The sequence below is a fragment of the Canis lupus genome, chromosome 12 (assembly GCF_003254725.2).
Source record: "Canis lupus dingo isolate Sandy chromosome 12, ASM325472v2, whole genome shotgun sequence".
Classification (NCBI taxonomy): domain Eukaryota; kingdom Metazoa; phylum Chordata; class Mammalia; order Carnivora; family Canidae; genus Canis; species Canis lupus.
In genome coordinates this window covers 49,987,010-50,011,135 of record NC_064254.1, presented here as the reverse complement: position 1 = coordinate 50,011,135, position 24,126 = coordinate 49,987,010, and the positions used below count along the sequence as shown (strand labels likewise).

General features: G+C 37.4%; 1 long non-coding RNA gene across 1 annotated transcript in view; it reads right to left on the bottom strand.

The window, feature by feature from the left end:
* Positions 1-2,045, bottom strand: part of LOC118350430 (uncharacterized) — a 63,242-nt gene extending 61,197 nt beyond the window's left edge. The window contains exon 1 of the long non-coding RNA XR_007401303.1: positions 1,346-2,045. This is a non-coding gene — a long non-coding RNA (uncharacterized LOC118350430). The remainder of the gene's footprint in view (positions 1-1,345) is intronic.
* Between the last annotated feature and the right edge of the window lie 22,081 nt (positions 2,046-24,126).

The window sequence follows — 24,126 nt, the reverse complement described above, 5'->3', positions numbered from 1 at the left end:
GGAGCATCTAGAGGAGACAGTGAAAATTCTGCAGTAGAGCCCATCAATAATAACTCTGGTGCTTGCAGTCTCACAGCTGGTGCCCTCATCTACCCTTGAGGGATGAAAATCAATAGGAATAGATCCAATACAGGCAGTGGGGAGTTTTTATTCTCTTCTTGGGACAGATATACAGGGTAATATCTGAGGACCTGCCAAAATATATCAGACTTACTGATCACCACACATTCCTATGGATCCATGAAGGGGTGAAGGATCAGCAAAAAGAAGACTCAGGAAGCATTCTTGGAACAGATAGCAACTACACTACCACTCATCTAGCTGTGAACATTTTGGCACCCTTCACTCCTTCAAATCCTCATACAATCTTAGGAGATCCAGGATGAGAACTAATAATCCTATTTACAATTTTTTTTAAAAACAAAAACAACTGAAGTTCATAAAAGTTAAGATAATTTTTCAAGTTCATTAAGCTTGCAATTAGAAAAACTAGAACTCAAACCAAAGTCTTCTAATTCTGAGGGCAATGGTTTTCCACTACACTAGGAAAACAAACAGCTTGAGGACACAATAGTGTTTTTTAAGTTTTTTTACAAGTAACAGAATTTTGGAAGAGGAGAATATTAGTAATAGAATATTTTGCTTTGCAGATGATGGCAAAGGGTAGAAGTTTCCTCTCTGGGCCCTGGCATCAAATTCCAGAACAACATAACCTTGACTATTGATAGGTATTTTCTCAAGGAGAGGGAATAATTTGTTATCTAGAGACTAATAGATTAAGACTCAAAATAAAGAGGGATTTAAAAAATGCAAATCAGTTGTTACATTAAGTTACTGCGATAACTTACTACAGTGGTAATAAGTAGTTACATTGAAGAATAGAAAGCATAAAAGAGGGAGAAAAAAAAAAAAGGAACAATGTTGGAACCAACCAGTCATTCTCAAGATTGGTATCTCATTGTCTGAATACCAAGGCCCAGTGTATTGGATAATAAAGTATTTATCTATAAGAAGTTTAAAAGCTTACACATTTGTGGAAGACACAAAATTCAAAAGGATAACTGCTTAAAAGAATCATGATCTAAGAAGTTCTTGAGAAGCTAAAAAGGGATTACTACATCTAAAAAATAAAATCTAACAGGGAAAAATGTGATATATTGGGCTTCAGTCCAAAAGAATCAGCAAGTTCATGATAGGAATATGTATCTAAGTAGCAACCTGTATTAAAAAGAACAGTGGGGGTGCCTAGGTGGCTCACAGGGTTAAGCAGTTGACTCTTGGTTTCAGGTCAGGTCATGATTTTGCAGTTAGTGGGATCAAGGCCCCAGTTGGCCTCTGTACTCACCACAAAATCTGTTTCAGATTCTTTCTTCTTCCCCTCTTCCTCCAGCCGTCTCTCTCTCTCTCTCTCTCTCTCTCTCTCTCTGTGTGTGTGTGTGTGTGTGTGTGTCTCAAATAAAAAAATAAGATCTTTTTTAAAAATAAAATTTAAAAAATAACAATGGATTTTAGCTTATAGTACATTCTGTGGGCATCAAAAGCACAATATTGGCCACAAAAATATTATAGATTATATTTGTCACTGTAATTAACACTTTAAACTGCCAAAAATCTTACTGTTTAACATTAATAAAATTGTATTTCACAGTCATGCTAAGTTTGATAATGGGTTGAATGGTTCTTCCATACAGCTCTCAGCAGTGTGGTGACTCAGGACTCAGGGCTGCTTCCATTGTGTGGCAATGTCATCTGAATCACACAACTCCTGAGGTGAAGCTTTAGGAGGCCTTGGATCAGACTTGGAGGTGGTTTATATCATTTCCATTCATATCCCATAGGGAAGAATTAGTCACATGACCACATTTGGATGCACAGGGCAAGGAAATGTTCATAAATGTATATTTATTGCATGAGCACTACTGCATTTCTTACAGAGCACTAACAATCTCTGTACATAAACTCTAAAATTGTGTATCAAAATATAGCATGTGGAATGAGAAAAGTAATTGTCAGTTTTCTCTGGGACTATGATCAGGGCTCACCTGGCACTCAGATACTCGGCTTTAGTCATGGGCCTCATATTCTAAAAAAGATTCTAAGATTCTAAAACACTGAACCATGTTCCAAGAAGGACAACAGAATAGTGAGGGCAGTCAAAGTATTATTGTTTGGGGAATAGCTATAGGAAATAGAGATAGCTAATCTACTGATAGGTCCAAGGAGACAGAGTAGCTGTCTTCCAGCATATAAATGACTGTCATTTAAAAGAAATGTTGAAGTTCTACTTCAAGGTCCCATGGGGTAGAATTTGGCAAGTTTTATAAAACTGATCTGGCCAAGGACAGAATGAATTGTGTCTGTATATCATTCTCCCTTTGCTAGAGATGTTCAAGCAGACCTTGAATCATCAGTTGCTTATTGCCCGGATACAGTTGATCTTCGTTATTCATAGATTCTATATTTGTGAGTTTTCCTACTTACTAAAAGTTATTTGTAACCCCAAAATCAATATTGTTGTGCTTCTGCAGTAATTCACAGACATAAGCAGAGAAGCAAAAATTTGAGTTGCTCAACATGCACATTCCCAGCTGAGGTCAAACAAACAAGCTGGGACACTGCCTTCTTGTTTCAGCTCTCATATTATATTTTTTTAAGATTTTATTTATTTATTTGACAGGGAGAGATAGAGAGCATGCACACAAGCAGAGGGAGAGGGAGAAGCAGGCTCATGGCTGAACAGGGAGCCCAATGCAGGACTCAGTCCCAGGACCCCCAGATCATGACCTGAGCTAAAGGCAATCACTTAACTACCTGAGTCACCCAGGTAAACCCTTGGATCTTACATTATAAGCTAGACTGCTTCTGCAGTCTAGTTAATGACATATGTTTTTGACATTTGTGTGCTTTTTGTTGGTGATTTCACTGTTTAAAATAGCCCCCAAATGTAGTGTTGAAGCACTGTCTGGTATTCCTAAGGACAATAATGTTCCTTACAGAGAAAATAAGTGCATTAGATAATTTTCATTCAGACATGAGTTATCCAGGAGTTAATTAATGAGTCAATAGTATATATTAAATAAGGTGTCTTTAAACAGAAACACATATAAAACAAAGTTTATATTGATCAGTTAATGAAATTACTGTGAATAGAGGCTCACAGGAACCTAACCCTTTATTTCACCTAGGAGCAATGGTTTAATAGTTACTAATTCAATGTTCATGATGACTGTATAGAACATAACTACCTCAAACAGTGAGAATTAACTTTAAGATTAAAAATAATAATAATCTTAACTGACAATTACCTCACATTTACCAAGTAACAGGAACTACAGCAGGCACTCTATAAGGAGATCTTTAATTTCTATAATAATCCCATGAAATCAGCAGTTTATCCCTTTAACAAATGAGAAAATAGAGACTTAGACTTATTCTGTCCCAGAATTCAAACTCTGACAGCCTGACTCCAAAACTTGTAATCTTAATCCCTGCACTGTATGGAGTCTCACTACTTTTCTCATTCTGAACTAGTAAGATGCTGTGACTTTTGCCTGAATCACAAACAACTCATTCCTGAATCCTTCAGTGTTTACTATCTAATTTCCTCATCTCTTTTTGTAAAAAAAAAAAAAAAAAAATCACATAATAATACTGTGAGAGGTTATTTTTGCATTAGACATTGCATTGCTTTCTAAGCCTCAGGAGTACAACACCCAACAGCCCTTCAATAGCTCTTTAGCGAGGAGACCAAGTGATGCTGCCAAATATCCCTCCTTGCAGAACAAAAGAAATAGCACTCATTGCTTACTCCATAACATTATCTCACTCTACTCCTAGTTCTGCTGCTGCAGCCAGAAGGAAAAAAGAAAGGGACTGAAACATAGCATATAAACCCTGCTTCCAGGTCCCTAGATCACTGAGGGCAGGGCTTTCCCTATGTCCTAGTATTTCATTGTTCTGGGAACCCTGAGTAAGGGATGAATATGTAACCAGGATATTGAACAGGAAGGATTCATGAAATATAATTACCTACTATCTAAGTTAGTATCTATTTTTGCTTTCTATTAAATGTTTAAACTTTATTCAGTAAAGGAAAGTTCTTCTGTCCCTAGATGCAACCTTGGGCAGTGCCATACATTTTCAGTTGCAAAATGCCCCCAGAGATATTAGGTCACAAGAACAAGCTCAATTTGGCAATCAGAACATCTGATCGTATCTTTCCCTTCTTGTCCCTGCCTTATGCTTCCAAAACCTCATCTTACTCTACTGCCATAGCTATAGTAGGGGAAGGCAAGAGAAGGAAGGGAAAAAGAAAGGTTTTATTTGATAACATTACAAGACAGCTTCACATTCTCTGCATCTGTTGAGTGCTTAAAGCACTTATTTTTGAGGCGCATTTGAGAGTTCCTTGGGGATTCTCAAGCATTGTAATCCTCTGTTGCTACTTCTCAGACTCGGGCAATGCATCTTCAATCTGGCTGGTCACCGATTCCTTCTACAGCTGCAAGGACTCCATCAGTGATCAAAAGCGTGTTCTGTTTGAGGATGCCATCACTCCTGAAATTAGCACTATTGAACAAGACTAAAGATGACCACCACATCAACTCTCTCTCATGCATGATTCACAACATGAGAAATTCCTGCAAATTCAGGGTATATAGGCTAATCCCAGTGTATCAGAAACAACTCACTCTTCCAGTGCCAAGGCAGCTGGGTAGCCCATCCATCATATTCCAGATTCCCCTTGCAAAAGACAGACATTTGTCCATGGTACCTGTCTAACTGCAGGGAACACACTTTAAAATCTCCAAGTAGTCTTGTTGAGGGCCAGAAGCAAGAGACAGGTATCTTCTGACCCTCTCCCTTGATAATAGAAGGGTAAAAACTCACAACTCATCCAGCACCTTTCTCCAAGGAAGTCTTACAAAAAATCCCCTGTCTACAAACAACAACTTTCTCAATTCTTTTCAATACTCAAAGTGAGTCGAGGATTGAAAAGTCATAAAACCAGGTTATAAACACCTACTTTGAAATTCCAAACAGATGCTCTGTCTCACAACTCATTCTGGTGTCTGATATTCATCATATCATGGTACCTTAGTTAAGATTCCAATTGGACATTTTGTATACATATATATTTCTTTCTCAAGAAAAAGACTTCTAACCATTCAAGAATTTGGAAGGCATGATTCTACGTGGATGCCATGTTGTAAGCCATTTGCAGCTACACAGAGTAGTCTTTAAATTTTTAAATTTGTTTTGTCTTCTAAACTCACACAATTACAGTAATTGGAAATAAAGCAATAAACTTTCTATATAAGTATTTCCTAAAGAGATAATGAAAATTCTTCTCTCAAAAGTAAACCTGCAGGCTTAACAAGGGATGAAGTCCCTTATGTATTGGGTACATGGTCTGCAAAATAAACTAGCACAGCACTTTTATCCAAAATGACTATTAAATTTCGCCTAGGTAGGTATTGTTTTGACAACTTCTATTTCTCAGGGACCAAATCCATTTTTTTCTCTCCTTGTTTCAAGGTCAGTGGTTAGTTCTTTATCTTCATATGCTTATATTAAAAAATTCATTAAGGCTTAAAAAGGGCATAACTCCTCAAGCAACTCTTAACCTAGAGTCATTTCTCATTTTTTAATTTTTCTTCCACTTTTTTTTAATATGGAGTCAGAGTTAATAATTCTTCCTCTTAAATCTTCAGTTTTAATAGGGTCACAAAAAGCATTTGCCCTGACTCCTGCAGAATACAACTATTCTTCTTTCTATACTGAGGTGCTTAAGTCACCTCAGTCCTCTCCTTGTATCTAAAGCATATTATTCTCCAACCTAAAGGGTAAAGCCCCTGGAGTTATCAAAGAACTTCAGGGGGCATCTAGATACTAATGAGACTGGACAAGATTTCATGAGGCTTAGAGTGGCTGCATATTATGAAGACGTTTGGATAGTATTATTTAAATCCAGCTAAGTTATTAATTTGAATACATAAAATGTCTAGACACAAAGCCACAAAATATAATCCCAAAGATGAATTGAACTTGATCATGTCAACTACCTCCCATTTAGTAGTTTGTGATTTGCTTTCCAGTACTCAGAGCAGTGGTCTCCAAAATAAGGTACGTGAGCCCAGGGGATAAACAAGTTGAACCATCAGGGTGCAGAAGTAAAATGTTACAACTTCTATTTTTAGGTACCTAAAATATAAGAAAGTCATTAAGGATTTCTAATATTTAAAATATGAACTGATTTCCAGTATTTGACAGTGGAGCCCTCAATCATCGATTTACCAAAGCACTTTACATCACACTTCAATTTACATGTTTCACGCAAAATGGATTTACAGGTTTTATGGAATACTTTTACTAGAGTAACTATCACAAGCTGGACAAATGGTACATTGGTCTCTCAAAGAAGCTGTGGATAATCAGAAAGTCACAAGACAAACATTTCTCCCATTCCCAGTTTGAACTCTGAGTCATGCACAACAGGAGGTGAAAGCAAAAATGAGATAATCAGAACCATTACTGACATACCTTAACTTACAAAACTAAGTACAAAATCTGTTTCTTCTAGGTAAATGGATGGTGTGAGAAAGAGAGAGGAAACAACTTCTTGCCAGGAGAAATCTGGCTTTGGAGAAAGCATTTTGAAAACAAATGTTTAGAATATTTTCTTTTGTTACATGATTTTTTACTGGAAATGGCATGTATCATCTTTAAGAACTGCCATATTTAAACTCATGATTTCCTAAACTGGTTAAAAAATTCCAGGTGAACAGTTTCAGTGGCATGAACATATTGTGAACACATTGTGTAAAATATGAAAACAAAGCACTCAAATTCATTTGCATATTGACAAGCAATTGACAGCACGGAAGGTATAAACATACCAGATAAATTAAAAGAAAACTTTTGCATAATTGGTGGATAGTTTTGAAAAATAATTATCATAATTTGTAAGTGAAACCAACAATGTACTTCTTTCATTTGAATCCATGTATCTTTGTAAGTTATCATTTTCAACTGTGATACTGTTAAAACTGCATATTAAAGAAAGCTAATTTTGAAATGATAACTTCAAACAGCAGTATCAATGCTAAGCCAAGATTTTCAAATATAATTAAGTGTATTCATTAACATCACTCTCATTAAACATCATCATTACTATAAGACAGCCAAAAGGTATTATGAATCATCAATAACTAAAATAAAAACTATTCTAAATATTCATTTTATTTTCAGTTACCTTTTTTAAATTTTCATATTCGTACATTTTATAATGCATATGATATAGTACTAATTGTGTTAAATGTAGATAATTTATGAAAAATAAATGTATTTAGAAGAAATGCTCAAATTATTTTGCTGATAGAGAAGATGTACAAGCAAAGCAGAAATCACATGCTTGGAAGATAAAAGTTCAGGCTTCCAGATTTGTGACTAGTTCCTCTCATTCAAACTGCCTCCTTTCCTGTCAATTTTCCCCCACTGTTCCCATGATCACCAGCACTATGTTTTGGGCAATCTGACTAGCTATCTCTTAAACATACCAAGCTCCGTCATACCTTTGTGTCTCAGCCTAGAATATTTTGTCCTCTCTTGTCCATTACAGAATTCCAACTTTTTCTTTAAGATCTAGACCAGGTGTCACCTCTCCTACAGAAATTTGCTCTACTCCCCTAAGCATATGTCAGCAAAGACATCTAGTTTGTGGGAAAAGACAATAAGGGTGTGTGTGATGGCTTTGACTCTCAGTTCTGTCACTTGAAATCTAGATATGAGGAAGTTACTAAAGCTTCATTGATCTTCAGTTTCCTCTTCTGTGAAATAGAGATCCTGCATAGCCTTATAGCAAGGGTTGCCAGACGTTTACTGTAGTAGGCCAGAGAATAAATACTTTTGGCTTTGCAGACAAAAGAGTCCATCTTGTGACTACTCAATGCTGCCCTCATAGCACAAAAGTTGGTTGGACAATACATAAACAAATTGGTATGGCTGTTTTCTAATAAAACATTACCGACAAAAATGTTAATGGACCAGATTTGGTTCATGGACTATAGTTTGTTAATCTCTGCTTATAGAACTGAGGTAGAGATAAAAGGTAACACAGAATGTAAGTGGATATTTAGTTTCTTTTGTTCTGGGCCTGGGGAAACATCAATGTACAAAAACAGACATGATCCCTGCAGTCATGTAGTAGTGGGGGAGATGGATATTAAACAATCACACAAGTTATATAAATAAACCCACCCCACCCACAACTCCCACCAAACCTCACGTACTTAGACTTACATTGATCACTATCATCAAAAGCTTCCTCAGTTGCCTTCTTTTATTTGTCATCATTCTATGAAGAAAATATAGACGGTGGTATGAGAGTGTAAAGCATGCTCTGTGAAAATGACACTACAGTCTCAGAAATGAGTTACCTATGTGAAGGAAGAGAAGAAAGAGAGAAGTTCCGGGGCTTTGCATGTACAAAGGCCCTGAGGAGGAAAACAGCTTGGTCCATTTTGCAAAACAAGAGGAAGGCAGAGTTTGGGCAGGGTGGAGAGTTTGCAGATCAAGCTGGACAGATTCTAGGGATCAAGGGACCTCATAGGACATGTGAAGCTTTGGGGATTTAATTCTAAGTCACAAAAAGAAGCATTGAGTATTCTTCAATTATCACATTTGTATACCCAACACATAGAAGTTAGTGTGATTACTGTTATTATGTAACTATTAATGAGGCAGCAAAAATATTATGTGAACCATTAACAACTAAAAACACCTTTGAAAGTAATCCCTCCTTCAAAGTCTCCCCCAAAACCCCTTTTTGATTGTGCTCTCTCGACTATTTGATTCAGGCCACTAAGAAAGTTGCTTCAGTCCCAAGTGAAATGTATGGCCCAAGATGGAGCATAGGACACTTTCTCTACTTCTGAGGACACAGCATGGCAGCAGTCAGAAGGAGTGTGCGTCACTCAGTGACTCATAGCCTCTAGAGAACGAGGAGCCTGACCCTGCACCCTGTGCCATGGACAGCACTAGCAGTGGCATTCCGTACCACATGACTTCACAAGTAAGCAGTAAAGCTCAAGTGGGGCCCAGCACTAGGAACACAGAGTGCTGCACGTGAGCCCAGTGAGGCACCTTCCCTGTCCCCTCCAAACCAGGTATTTACAGAAACAATTGGCTAGGTCTGTGAAGTGGGGAACAAGGAGTCTTGCAGAAGCAGGTAAAATGCAAGCACATGAAAATGTGGTTAATTGTACCAGCTGTACTTCAGTTCTATTGGTGGGAAAAAAGTAAATATTGGGGTTAAGGCATAGGAGGAGATGAAGAAAGAAAAGTAAATGGAAAAGATGAGAAAGAAAGGGAAAGGGATTAACAAACATAAACAGGAGGAGTGCTCATGGTCCTGTCTGCATGAGTGTTACTAAGAGGGAAGAAGAGTAACAAAGGGGACAGGACAGTGGCATGGTATACCAAAAAAGCAAAACCCCAAATGGAACCGAAACAAACTGAAAGGGGCAAGTAAAGATGGGCAGACAGAGACCAAGGGAGACAAAATAAGCTCAATATGTTTCTGAGGTGCTTTTTTCAAGATAAATTTCTTTTGTCACTTCTTGCTGTTCATGAACAAGTGAGTTGTTGCCTGTTATCACTGACCTTTATAATTCTGATTATCTACCCAGCAATTAACTAGTATTCCCCAGACTCTTAACTCTGCACTACAGGAGAGATAGCCACAACAGGTTCCTGGGTGGAGGAATAGGGGAGAGAACCTGCCGAAGAGAAAATTACCATCCTGCTACAGAACAATGATGCCTCATAGGCTTCCTGCCTGTGGTTCTAAAAAATAATAATCATACCATATATCTATTAAACTTAAAAAAACACTCTCTCATTTGCAACACAGCAACTGTTTCATCTACTTACCATCCTACAAACTTCTGGCAGATTTGGGCAAAGTTACATACCAAACAGTACTCAGGCACAGAAGTGGAAGGTGAATGCCCTTGGCCTGGCCAAGCCACAGGCTCATTCTTGCCCACCTAATCTCCTCAGTAACAAGATAGAAGGTGCCTTGCAGGACATCAGCCTGGAAACATTTGTTCTTCTGAACCCTCATTTCAGAAAGTCTTTGAATTTGGTTTCAGGCAATGAGATTAGCAGATGGTTTCTCCAACACAAAGCTAAAATCTTGGCAACCCTTTCAAACACTATTTTTAGGTTCTTCTCCACCAGCCCCTCCCCCCACACACTCACTCAAGAGCAAGAGAAATTTGAGGCAGAGAGTGTAGCCTAAACAAAAAAACTTCAATGAAGAAAACTTTCTCCTCTGACTCAATCATACTTAAAACATCCAATACTGAGCCCCCAGGCCATTATGCTCCTCATCCCTCAGAGAATGAAATAGCTCCACCTATGATGAGAACAATGTAGTTCCAGGTTCATAATATATAAATGTCCTAAGTGTGGAGTCATCACATAATTATCCAAATTATGAATTCAAATAAATTATCAATTTATCCTATCAATAACAAGAGAAACTTGCATTTTTGTCTTTATGCACTATGCACGTAGATGCATAGTGTCTTTTTATATTTCTTTAAGGGATAAAAAAGTAAGAAATTAAGGCTATGGTCAATATTTGTTCATATGAAGCAATGATGTTAATACAATTGCTCTGAAACTGGGATAGCTCTGGTATGAATTTCTTGGAACCTCAATAGAAAATGTGAATGGACTTAGGGCCCAAGTGAGACGTATGTTGATGTAAGCTGATACCAGAGAATCAAACTAGGTCACAGGCCTCTTGACAGACAACATTTTAATGCAGCTCCAATTGGCATTCAGTCTGGGTAAGATGAGTGTCAAAATGTCCCCCCTGCACACACACACACACCACCAAAAATGTCACTGGTTACTATCTAGCATTCCTAAAAAGTATTTAAAATCTTGTTTTTTGTCTTCATTTCCATGGGAGTGGGAATGCAAATGAGCTCATGTAAATGAAAACTATATTTGACAAAGCCTGGTTGAGCCAGGAAGCTTAATCACTAGCCCTCAATGCCAGATGCCAAAGCCACCACCCAGCAAACACTAGGTACCAGAGATACCACAGGACATTTTCCTGGCCCTCTTAACCTAGGCAAGGATGAAACTGATGTCTAAAGGTAGAGGTGAAAATTACAGTACAAAACATATAGAAGATTCTTAAGATACACAGCAAGGGAAGGGTGTGTATATGAAGGGAGTAGGGGTAAACATAGCTCTTCTTACATATCTGTTCACTTAAATATAGCATCGGGAGACTTCCCCCAGCTTCCTGAAGAAAAAAAAAAAAAAAGGCCAGATGGATCATTTGTTCCTTGGCCCTGTCATAAGTAGAAAGCAGATTACAGGAATGAGTGAGTCACAGATCTACCTTCTGCATGGGAGTGCCACAGGACTTACATATTAGCTCATTTACTCCTCAGTAACAACTGCATGAGGTAAGCACTATCAATAGCCCAATTGTACAGAATGGGAAACACAGGCTTCAAGAAAGTAAGCAGCCTAGGGACTCCTGGGTGGTTCAACGGTTGAGTGTCTGCCTTTGGCTCAGGTCTTGATCCCAGGGTCCTGGGATCGAGTCCTGCATCAGGCTCCTCTCAGGTAGCCTGCTTCTCTCTCTGCTTATGTCTCTCCCTCTCTCTGTGTGTGTCTCTCATGAATAAATAAATAAAATCTTAAAAAAAAAAAAGAAAGAAAGAAGCAGCTTACCCAACTCATTCAGCTATTAAGTGGCAGGTAGCAGACCAGAATGCAGATGTTTCTGATTTCAGAACCATTGTTTCTTAACTTCTGTCTATACTGCAACACAGAAGCCATCCTGAAATGAGGGAACAGCAATTAAGATACATTAGTATCACTGAACTTTGATGAGTATGAGACCTAGAGTGTTCCTGGATTACAATAACACTGTTAAATTCTGGCATAACAGAGAATTACTTTTTATTTCTAAATGAGAAAACTCTCTTCTCTTCCTCTACTCACCTCATCACTTCTAACACCAAATGTATGGGTTTTCCATGCCAAGCAATTCTGACACTAACTTCCTAGAATTAGTACAGATCCCACAAGTTATGAGCTCAGTCCCAGGAAATTTCCTCTCTTGCTACTTCAAATATCAATTGCAAGTCCAGGTTGACACCTGTGCTTCTAATTGATCAGCTATAAATTGGAGTTTCCCACACCCCCTCCTCAGGTTTGAAAATTTGCCAGAACAACTCAGAGAACTCAGAAAGGCACTCTACTTGCTATTACCTGCTTATTATAAGAAACAACTCAGGAACAGCCAAATAGAAGAGATGCATAGAGCAGGGTCTTGGCGGGTGGGTGCAAAAAGATTCCGTGCCCTCTGGGTACACCACCCTCCCAGCACCCCTATATGTTCCCCAACCTGGAAGCTCTCTAAACCCTTCAGTTAGGATATTTATGGAAGCTTCATTACATAGGCATGATTGATTAAATCACTGGCCATTAGTATTTACTCAAACTCCAGCCTCTCTCCCCTTCCCACAGGTAGAGTGGGGCTGAAATTTCCAACCTTTTATTTTTTTATATTATTTTATTTATTTTTTTGGTATATATTTTTATTGGAGTTCGATTTGCCAACATATACTATAACACCCAGTGCTCATCCCGTCAAGCGCCCCCCTAGGTGCCCGTCACCCAGTTACCCCATCCCCCTGCCCACCTCCCCTTCCACTACCTCATTGTTTGTTTCCCAGAGTTAGGAGTCTCTCTTGTTCTGTCTCCCTCTCTGATATTTCCGACTCATTTTCTCTCCTTTCCCCTATAATCCCTTTCACTATTTTTTATATTTCCCATATGAATGAAACCATGTAATGATTGTCCTTTTCCGATTGATTTACTTCACTCAGCATAATACCCTCCAGTTCTATCCACGTTGAAGCAAATGGTGAGTATTTGTCATTTCTAATGTCTGAGTAATTTCCAACCTTTTAAAGATTTGGTTGGTTCCCCCTGGCATCCAGCCTCCATCCTGATGTTATCCAGAAGCTCTGCCCCCGCTCCCCCCAGCCACCAGTCATCTCATTAGCATACAAAAAGATACTTGTCACTTCAGAGACTCCAATGGTTTTAGAAACTATAGGCCAGGAAATGGGGACAGAGGGCAAATACATATTTCTTATTATGTCACAGTTTGTTTGTTTTGTAGAAAAATCCATGGTGCTGGTGTAGGTTAATATGTATTAAATTCTTTTTAAAAGTCAAGTCCTTGACCTAAAAAGAGCCTCATGTTAATACATAATGGGTTTAAGCTGAGAGTTGTGTTCATGTTTAAGATTCCCTTTGCAAGAAACTAAGCCTGAACACAGAAGTTGTTGTTACTAAAAGTCACATCGCTAACAGTTTTATGAGTCCTCTGAAAATGATCAAGTTGACTTAGAAGATAAAGATTTGCCAGAGAGATGTTCCTGGCAATGCACAATTCCTTGTCAAAATGAGATACAACAGGAAATATGAAAATGCAAAGTTCATGGATATATAATTTATTTAGAGGACAAGACCAACTTACGGGATAACAAAGTTAAAAGAATGTGTTTCCAGGCAATGGCTCCCTGTTACATGCTATTACAGAGGGAATTGTTATAGTTACCAGACAAACCTCCTGGAAAAGAAAAGAGTCAGTATGCTCTCCCAGAATTATTGACATAACCTCAGCTTTAACAGTCCACATATATGGTTTCTATTCACAATTACAGACTCTCAGAGACACCCCTGTACTCCACATCTATGTCTCTGGAAGAAAAAAAAAAAACTTTTATTAAATTGATTTGCCCTTTGTCACTGTCACAGATATGTTTTCCCTGTTTTGACAGGTAGTTGTAATTCTATTAGCAGACCATCGACTTCCCTGTGAAATCGATCTGTGTTGGGCTGGCTGGATCTTCTTAAACTAGCTGATTTATTGCTTCTGCATGTTTTTAGAAAAAAAGAGCACGTGCATGCTCACAAGTGAGCTAAAGAGTCAAGGAGCAGGAGAGGAATAAGGGGAGAAAAAGAGACACTCCTCTGTCACCACAGAGTATAAAGTATCTAAACAACCTTTGAAAACAAATCATTTTAAGCTTCACTGTTGGCTGTCTCTGTGATAGGTAAGCTATGACCTTTTGATAGCAGCCTAGCTGAGATGTGTGCTGATGTTGGTCATATAAATGACTATTAATTTCCCTTATTAATTTATCTTGCTGTCTCATGTATAAACTAGAAGAAATCACTCACTTTGAATGTCCTTGATGTTGATCTATCATGTTTACCTAATTTTGATCTTGTACATCACATCTCACAGTAACCAGAAAACAAGTAGCTGCTTCCAGGTGCCCCTGTCTCTGCTTCAGGCTCTCCTGTTTATTGAAAGGAAAGCATTCAAGCCAGTTTGCAGGAGATCACAGTTTCCCAGAGGTCAGAGCCAGAAATCACCACTGTATTTTATTTAAAGAACCACATTAGAAAAAAAGGAAAGGAGGAGGGAGTGGGGGAGCAAGGAGGGGAATTGAGAGGAGAGGAGGGTTCCCTCCCAAGATTTATAATGGAATCCAGAAACGCTAAATTAAAATAGTATGTGTAAAGACCAAGCAAGGTGAAAATAAACTGATATTCCTGGTACTAAAGAAAAAAATTATTGTACAGTTACATTCCATTTCAAACTGAAAATTATTCTGAATATTCTAGTGTTAACTTCATGAACATAGAATATTAGCATCTCACGAGTACCATTTGTAATTTCATTCTTGAGCAATATAGTGAAGAGGCTAATTCTAAGCAGAATTATTACTAGAAAACACAGTTAAGCAGGAAAATTCCACTTTTGCACATTTTCTTCTCCATATATGTATCCTCTATATGTTTAGGGGCTTTCAACTGAGATACTCCACTCACTTACCTTCTAGGATAATACTGGAGCTTTCTCCATCTTCTTTACCCAAACCTTTTCAAATGTTAGGCCAGCAAAGTGTAAAGTAATGTTTATATAAATTATAAACTAACAAAATTTAGTGTATTAACTCTCCCAGATTTTGCATTTTTACTGGAAATTATTATAAGCACAATACTTTAATCAAAAATTGAGACTAATGATGAGAACCCTCAGCACCACTTAAGATAGATCAGTGGATAGCAGGATACTTGTCAGTAGGTGTACCTTTAACAACCTTCAGATGACACTTTTATAATGTGCTGTTTCTAAAACATAAACAATAACTCTTCTGTCCTACAGAACCTTGCATATGCTGGCAGTGCCATGTTGTGCTTTGATGTCAGCTTGGTTAAGCTGAGACACCCTGAAATTTCCAGATTGGGATACCTGGGTGGCCCAGCAGTTTAGCACCTGCCTTCAGCCCAGGGCATGATCCTGGAGCCCCGGGATAGAGTCCCACATTGGGCTCCCTGCATGGAGCCTCCTTCTCTCTCTGCCTGTGTCTCTGCCTCTCTCTCTCTCTCTCTCTCTCTCTCTCTCTCTGTGTCTCCCATGAACAAATAAATAAAATCTTTAAAAAAAAAAAAAAAAGTCCAGATTAAATGTGGCCAAAAGAGGAATTTGTGTAAGATTGGAAGACAGAAGTGAAGCAGCAAATTTTACTCTTGGAAAGTGGTTACAGTTAGACATGGGAGCACTTATCCTCACTCTCCTCTGCTCTGTGCCCAGCTTTCCTTGACAACAGATGGCTCTGCTAGCCAATAGTGGCCCCAAGCTCAGCTATAGACCCTCAGAGGTAATAGCCACACAGAAGCAACAGATTCCCAAAGACTTTTCCATGGTCTCACTATGGCAGCTTGATGATCTAGGCTTCTGAGATCTGGCAACACAAACTTCCCTGCAAGCTCTGACTTGTCCATCTTGGATAGTACTTCAGGCATACTGGCTGAAGTAACTCCTCAGATCCTCTAACTCTTCAGAACTGTATTTCCCTGGTTCCTCCCACATTTGTGTCAGGTCTAATCACTATAAAAATCTCCTATTTCCATAATGCTCATACCACCCCTGCTTCCTGACTAATACAGTCCCCTGCAAAGGATCTTTATAGAGGCCTATGCTGTACATGCAAGGCTGTGCACATATGCATGATTCACAGCCACAAGGTATTATCTGTTACCAAGTACCATAATCAAACTTAAACCTATATTATGTGTGAATCTCTAATTTGTGCTGTGTGAGATAAAATTTATAATTCATCTTTTAAAATTGTTTATCTTTTTTAAAGCTGAGCCTGGTTTTCAATATGTACTCTTGATGTATCAGCTAAATTAAGGAGATTACAGACTCAAGTTTCAAAAAAAAATTATTAATGGAGTGATTATCAACAACCATGTTGAAACCCCAAGCTAAGTAGATTGTATTATACCATTTATCCTCTTAAGTAGGGTCCTAGGTCATGAATATTTATAGTTTCTGACCAATATTAGTCCTAAGTCAGAGGTTGAAATACTTTAGATCTCAGGACACAGAGTACATAGAACAAATACAGAACCCAGTAGGTCCTATCTAAAATTTTGAACAAGTTGGGAGAGAAGGGTCACTTTGTTTTGCTTTATTGTGATAAGAATACTTAACATGATATTTATCATCTTAACAGATTTTTAAGTGTGTAATACAGTGTTATTATCTATAGGTACCATGTTGTATAGCAGATCTCTACAACTTATTTATCTTGCATAACTAAAGAAGCACAGGCCACTAAGGTCTGATCACATCCCCAAGAAACCAGTGTTTAACTTACGGCCTCCATGTATTTTGATAACAGAGTTGACTTCAGTTGGAGTTATATTTAATAATTATGTGCCAAGCAGAGATGCTATCCATTCACAATTTCTATTAAAGTTTAAAATGACATTCAGGGGATCCCTGGGTGGCTCAGCGGTTGAGCATCTGCCTTTGGCCCAGGGCACTATCCTGGAGTCCCAGGATCAGGATCAAGTCCCACATCGGGCTCCCTGCACGGAGCCTGCTTCTCCCTCTGCCTGTGTCTCTGCCTCTCTCTCTCTGTGTCTCTCATGAATAAATAAATAAAATTTAAAAAAAATAAAAATTGTATCTTTAAATAAAATAAAATAAAATGACATTCATAGATACTAATTTCTAATTATTTATTTTAAACTTGGATACACTTGTGATGCAAAAAGAAGGGCAGGAAGGAGACTAATGCACTATGAACAATGGGAGATTCACAAAGAAAAATAAAAAATCATGCATTGAAGAGTAAATAGATGGAATGGAGGTACAAAAAGTTAATAGAGAAGGCCTGAAGACTAGGAAAAGTAAGGGGGGAATTTACATGCACACATGTATACATATGCTGATTATAAAGTATAAGGGCTAAGGGAATTGGGAGGTAAACATAGGAAGGGACTGGTCAGCCTATAAATGTTGCCTTTGGTTCTGATGCTCACAACTGGGCCAATCAGATTTGATCAGGGCCAGGCTCACATACTGCAATGGAAAGGTGACCTATGAAAGTGACAGCTGCTCTAAGACTCCTCTTAAAGGGAACTGCTTCTGACACTTAACATTCATAATAACAAAGTAGACTTCAGAAGGGAAAAACACAAACGTCTTCCATGAATTTTACCCCCATTTACTGTAGAGATTGAAAAAAAAATCAAAGAACTGCACCAAATATACCACAGAGAACTCTATCTACAAAAATTTCTGTCATAGTGGACTAACTTTTAAAATCCTATCTTTAAAATCATTGAGGCCAGAAAAATAACTATAATATGCAGAAATTTTCTTGTTTGCCATTAATATCAAGTGCTGATAGAGTGCTCAAAATAGTGCTGATAGAGTGTAAGCCATATGGACAAGCACAATACCTGCCTCTGAAAAGAGCATTTTTTCAAACGTCACAAAATAGCACAAAAAAAGAAGCAAACTTCTCTGAAGTTACTTGGGTGTCAGATTACATCTGCAAAATCAAAATTATATCACAATATTCTTGTCTGATTTTTAATTTGCTTCAAGCCAAATAAACATGAATAATGAGAAAGAAATCTCAGCCTAGGAGCTGATAGCATCATAAACCATATAAAGGACACTTGGTTGGCTTCTGTCATAAAATGCCATCATAAAATCACACCTGCATGAAAAAAGTTTTTGCCAGTTTCTGTCTTTCCCCCTCAAAATAGCCATCTCTGCTAAAGGACATTCAGTTCGATGCCTAGAACTATCAGTTATTAGGGCTTGTCAGCAGTCAGAAATCATTCAGATATATTTCCTGCACCCTTCCGAAGCTATAAATAAAAATTGTACACTAGCACCTACTGAAAAAAGGGATCTGGGTTTAAATGACAGCAGTCAGGATTTAGGTTAGATAGAAATAAATATTTTGTGGTGGGGAAAGTTAAGATATTGGAAAGGCTCTAGAAAGACTAGAGCCCCCGTCTCTAAAATTATTTGAAAACAAGATGTATTTTTCTTTCGGATCTCACAAATCAAGGGCTCAAGTATATAATAACAAGAAAAGATTGTATCTACTCATTGCTCTATAGATTATCAAATCCTACAATTCTATGACTAAATCAGAAAAGCAGTGTGGAAAAACTTAGTTCTTATCCTCATTCTCTCATGAAATGTGAATCCTTTCACGTCTCCACCACCATTTTCCCATTAATCAAAATTACTCACAAATGGGGTTTACTAACAGGTTTGATAATGGAAATCCAAAAATAATAGAAAGATCTCTGGACTTTGGGTCAAGAGACCTCAGTTTCAGTTTGAACACCACTCTACTAGCTATGTGATCTGGTAAAAGAAAAAAAAATCAATTAACTGCTCTGATCCTCAAATTGTTCATGAGTAAAATAACGTCTGCCTTACCTACATCATAGGCTTGTCATAAGGATCATATGCAGTAATGTCTATGAAGTGCTTTAAACCATAAAACATAAATCATGTGATGGTGTCACTATCACTATATGACAAGTGGCTGTCCAATCACATCCAAGTCACAGAAAAGCAGTTTGTGCTCAATTATTAAGAACGTATAATGCAGATTTAGTGAATAGTAAGCAAACACTAGCAGGATGGGGGCAGGGAACAAAAACCAACTGAAATGTTTACCCAAGTTGTTATTGAACAGATGGGAACCACAAGGTCTCTGCCATACTTCATATTTTCTGGGTCTCTTGTGTTTAGGAGACAGATTTGTCCCTTTCAGCTTTTCAATCCTTGATATGGTTTTCCACCACTTTTGCTACACTGAGATTCACTGTGTTAAAGCCTACTGACATCTAGTTCTCAGGAGTCTAGACACTTGCTCAACCTTAGAGAATATAGAATATGAATCATGATTCTCTGTCTTAGGCCCAGAAGGGTTTATACTTAAATTATGAATGTAGGTTGGTCTACCTTTGCTCTGTGGTGCAGTCTTAATCTGGAAGGCTTTAAACTTTATGAAGGCAGTGGCCTGGCAAGATAAACTTTCTTAAAATTAGGAGATAACCAAAAACCCAGAGATACCAGAGAAACTTACACAGAAAGTCATATAGAATCACACAGTATTTCTGTAACACACTTGTCATAATAATTAAAATTATTTCAAGGTGTCTTGTGAAATATGAAAGTACTAAATAATAATTGCAAAGCCAGTTAAGTGCTTGATGACAGATATGTAGAAAAGATGAGGTGTGGCAGATAAATTCTCTTTTCTTTTGAAATATAATGTAATAGAAATAAATTGTGCAGTCTAAAGAGGCATTCAAGTTTCAAAACTCTATTAAATATTACCTATATGCATACTCAAGCATTTTACAGCCATTCTGTGGCTGCTTTCTTCACAAAATTCATGGAATCTATTTTAAACTTTGTTAAAACAATATATAACTTGAAACTGCACTGAAATGTCTCCAGTAGCCAAAAGTAGCATCCTTAAAATCAAGATGACTTTATGATGTGTACGTGATTCAGTACCTAAATGCACAATTTCTATTGATGATACCTGAACCCATATAGCCCAAATTAGCAACTGCATATAAATACGCCAAAAATAATTCAAGAGTTTATTTTCTATTTAAGAGACTATTTAGGCTCTTCAATTACCCATGTCCATTCTGGTGTATGATTTTTAATCATTTTACAGATTATCCCTCCAACAGAGTTCTGACTTTGTTATTTTGTCTTGCCATTTCAAACATTGAGGTTATAGTCTGTCCCCTGTTTTGGAAAATGTGTATGCTGCTGAAAGCTAATAAACCAATGTGTACTTACAATGTGTTAGGTTTCATACTCCGTTGGGCAGTAACAGAGACAGAAGGTGGTCCCCACACAGGAATCAGCCAAAAATCAAGCCAATGGATAATTGAGTGCTAAGTTTTGCCATAAAATACAAATGTTCTTGCATATCAAAGGAGAGAAAAACTCTAAGGAATGGAATTGTTCAGTATAATCTTCCTGGAGGAGATGATTTGAGCTGATCTTTGGAAAATAATTTAGGATTCAGAGGAAGAGTACTGGTTTTTCAAGTTGGGAAAATTCTCTGAAGAAATCAGTCCAAAGTCCAGACTGACTGGAAATAGGGATGATGTTAGAAGGTAATGAAGGATAAATTTGGGTTGGTAGAAAAATCATTTTACAAAATCTTGATAGCTTGACAAAGAAGTCATGCTTGATGCAATAAGCCAAAGAGAGCCATTAGGCCACTTAATGAACAAGGATGCAACATGAAAGATTAGTGTTTAAGGAAGCTTCATATAACAATTATATGCATAGGACTGAATGAATACGACACCAAAAACTGGGGCACCAGTTTGGAGATATACTAGATAGTAGTATATACCTAGAAAGTAGTATCAGGATCAGAAAGAAAAGGTACAGGACTGAATACCTACAAGAGAATTCACGGATTATCAATTTTTTCAGATGTGGAAACTAGGGGTTAGAAAACTGTATGGCTCGTACAAGTCAATCATTTTCCCAGTTAGCAGTAGTCAGGACTGAAACCTAGGTTTCTGAACACCTAGAAAACTGGGGAAATTTTGAAGAAAGAAATTGTAGGACTTGATTATAGGCAAGTTTGGCAAAAACAATAAAGATGGAAAGCATAAAGCTTACCTCAGTGGTTTAAAGTCTAGGGATAAATAAATAGTGTGGTTTAGTAGTGCTACAATTAACCATGAGGGAAATAAGAAAACTAACTTGGGGAAACACTGAGGAGTTAGAATTTTATTATGTCGAATTTTAGATGATGGTAGAATATCTAGATAGACACATCTTACAACAATTGAACATAAGGAACTGTTCAGCGCTGACAGTACAGTTCTACAGCTCCTTCCCAGGACTCAACATATATGATACCATCATACATGAACCACTCATCTGACCCTGGCACCTGCGATTTATATTAGCCCAAACTGAATGCAATGCCTTAATTCTCTCTCTTGTTTAATATCATTATCTATGCTATTCATTCACTGGAAAAATATTTATTGTCACTCAAGTCAGAAAGCTGAGATTGATCTTCATCTACTTCTTTTACCTCACTGACTACAGCTATTCAGTGACCAAATCCTCAGTGATTTTCTCTCCTTCCTATTTGTCCATCTTTACTACATTGCCATTTTGGTTTAGACTCGTGTGAACTCATGCCTGGATTATCGCAATAGTCTCCTAACTGAGATTGGATGGCCTTTGAGAGCAAAAACCATATCCTATTCACCACTATGTCTCCTAAAAGAGTGCCTGGTATGTGCTTTATAAAGGTCTGCATTTATGCATTATGTAAACACCTGAGATATAAATACATTCGAATGAGACTGGAAGTGCAAAATTCCCAAATGGATTGCTTCAGAGACCTATTAAGGTGTAATAATAGCTAAAGAGGTCATAAAAAAGACAAGAGAAAGAATGATAAGTACTTTCTAAAAAGCCAAGGAAGAAAATAGTTTTAAGGAAAAAAAATGGGAGGAAATAATTTAAAGGTAATTAAAAATATTAAAAGATTTAGAAGGCCATATTTATGATATTTATTTTAAAAGATGTATGATTAATACAGCAGTTAAAAATAAAATAATCCAAATCTCCAAAAAAAGGGCACACCTGACATACTTATTTGATAGAACATATGATGCCAGTAAAGGGTTCAGTATGAAATACAGGCAGGTAAATGCTCATGTAAAACAATGCTAAATGAAAAGTAGATAATGCTGCACAATTCATTGATTACAAGCATATAAAGATATATGAGTTTCAATTAAACTACTGCAGATGAATTTTTTTTAATTAATTTATTTACTTCAAAGAGAGAGAGAGGGAACATGCCCATGCACATGCACATGCATATGCACAAGTCAGGTAGGGGCAGAGGGTGAGAATCTTCAAGCAGACTCCCCATGGAGTCCAACATAGGGCTAATCTCATGATCCATGAGATCATAACCTGAGCAAAACCAAGAGTCCACCACTCAACTGACTGAGTGACCCAGGTGCCCCAACACTGCAGATGAATTAACACAGTTACTGCACTAAAACAAAGGAATTAAGTAATTTTTTTGTAAATATTTATGTTTTATTTAAAAGTTTCATTTTTTAAATAATGGGTATTATAAATATTGAATTCAATTTAAAAAGTCAGTTATTTATAAATAAAACTGTCTTATCTGAGCTTGATAGTCTCTAGACAAAAAAAGTATATAGCACTGAGTCCTTTTATAAAGAAACAATACATAACAAAAATTATCAAGTCATGATGTCTTTGCCATTTTATAAGCTCAAATTGTTATTTTTTGAAGCAGAGTGTACCTGCCCTAATATAATGTTATTTTATGTTTGTGATGGCCCTCTCTTTAAAACATGAATAACTAAGGTTTGACTTTATCAGTTCTATTTCCTAGATTAAAGGTTCCAAAAGTTCTTTATAAGTCAATATGCTAAGTCAACCAATATATGGAAGATCTCATTGTCAGGAGTAAAAGTATTCAGGATACCAAGTCCCTTTATTCCTAACCACCTACCTGAGGCCATCATTACTTCCTTGGGACATCATAAGATAAGGTTTGGGTGTAGATAATAGGTTGAAATAGGAAAGCCAAATTAAAATGCCCCAGGCAGGCAAGGTAAATTAATGAATCAAATCAAGCTTAAGAGCACATGCCTATCCATAAGAGAACAGTAGCTACTCAATTCCATGACAGGTTACTCTAAAGAAATGCTAGCTCAGTGTTGTCACAGCTTCACATTAAGCAAGAGAAGGAAGAAATCCAGATTTATCTGTGAAATCTCCCAATTTAAATGTCTCTTGAGTGAATGATGATATTAGAGAATAATTGGGGCCTACAGTCCTAGCTGGGCCTAATTACTGCAGGTCATACACTGAAGGTCATAGCTTGAAAGTTTTCTTTCACTTATTCAGTGTTTTTTAAAATGTTGAGTTTCTGCTCCATTCCAGGCACTGAGCTAGGCAAATGATTAGCAGGAGTTATTAAGGATACAGTCCTATGGTCACTCTCCTGAAAAAAAAATTCACAGAGGAAATCAGGAAGGCCTAGTCAGAAAATCAGAAGGAAAACTAGTGTGTGTTGTGGAATAGTGCCAAGAAACTGTAGAATTCCAGTGATATAAGGACTGCACAATGTTAGGATTGGAAATTAGAAGTTATGGGTGATATTAGAAACATTTTGACAAGTGCTAGGGACACTGATGCAAGAGTATAGAGTGGAGACAAAATGGAATGAGAGAGATTAAAGGCAGTAAATATGAAACATTCTTTTGAGAAGTTTAAATATAAAGGAGAAAAAAATCAATTGAATAGCAGCTGTAGCATAACATGAAGGAAGAATTTAAGAATTGTTAAGGATGATAAAAACTTGAGCCATTTTGCAATCTAAAGAGTAGTAATCATTACAGGGAAAGGGGTTTAAATACAGCGGATGTGTAAGATTCAGGAGAGAGAATGGAAGACTGAGAGGAAGTTTCTAGGGGATGCAAAGAAGGTCTGCATCAGGGTCCACTGAAAAGAATTGGCCTTGAGCCATATGAGGGAATTTTTATCTGATGAGAATAGGAAAAAGAAATAGGAATTCAGTAAAGATGAAAATAAATATAGGGGCTACATGGTGGGGGCAGGTG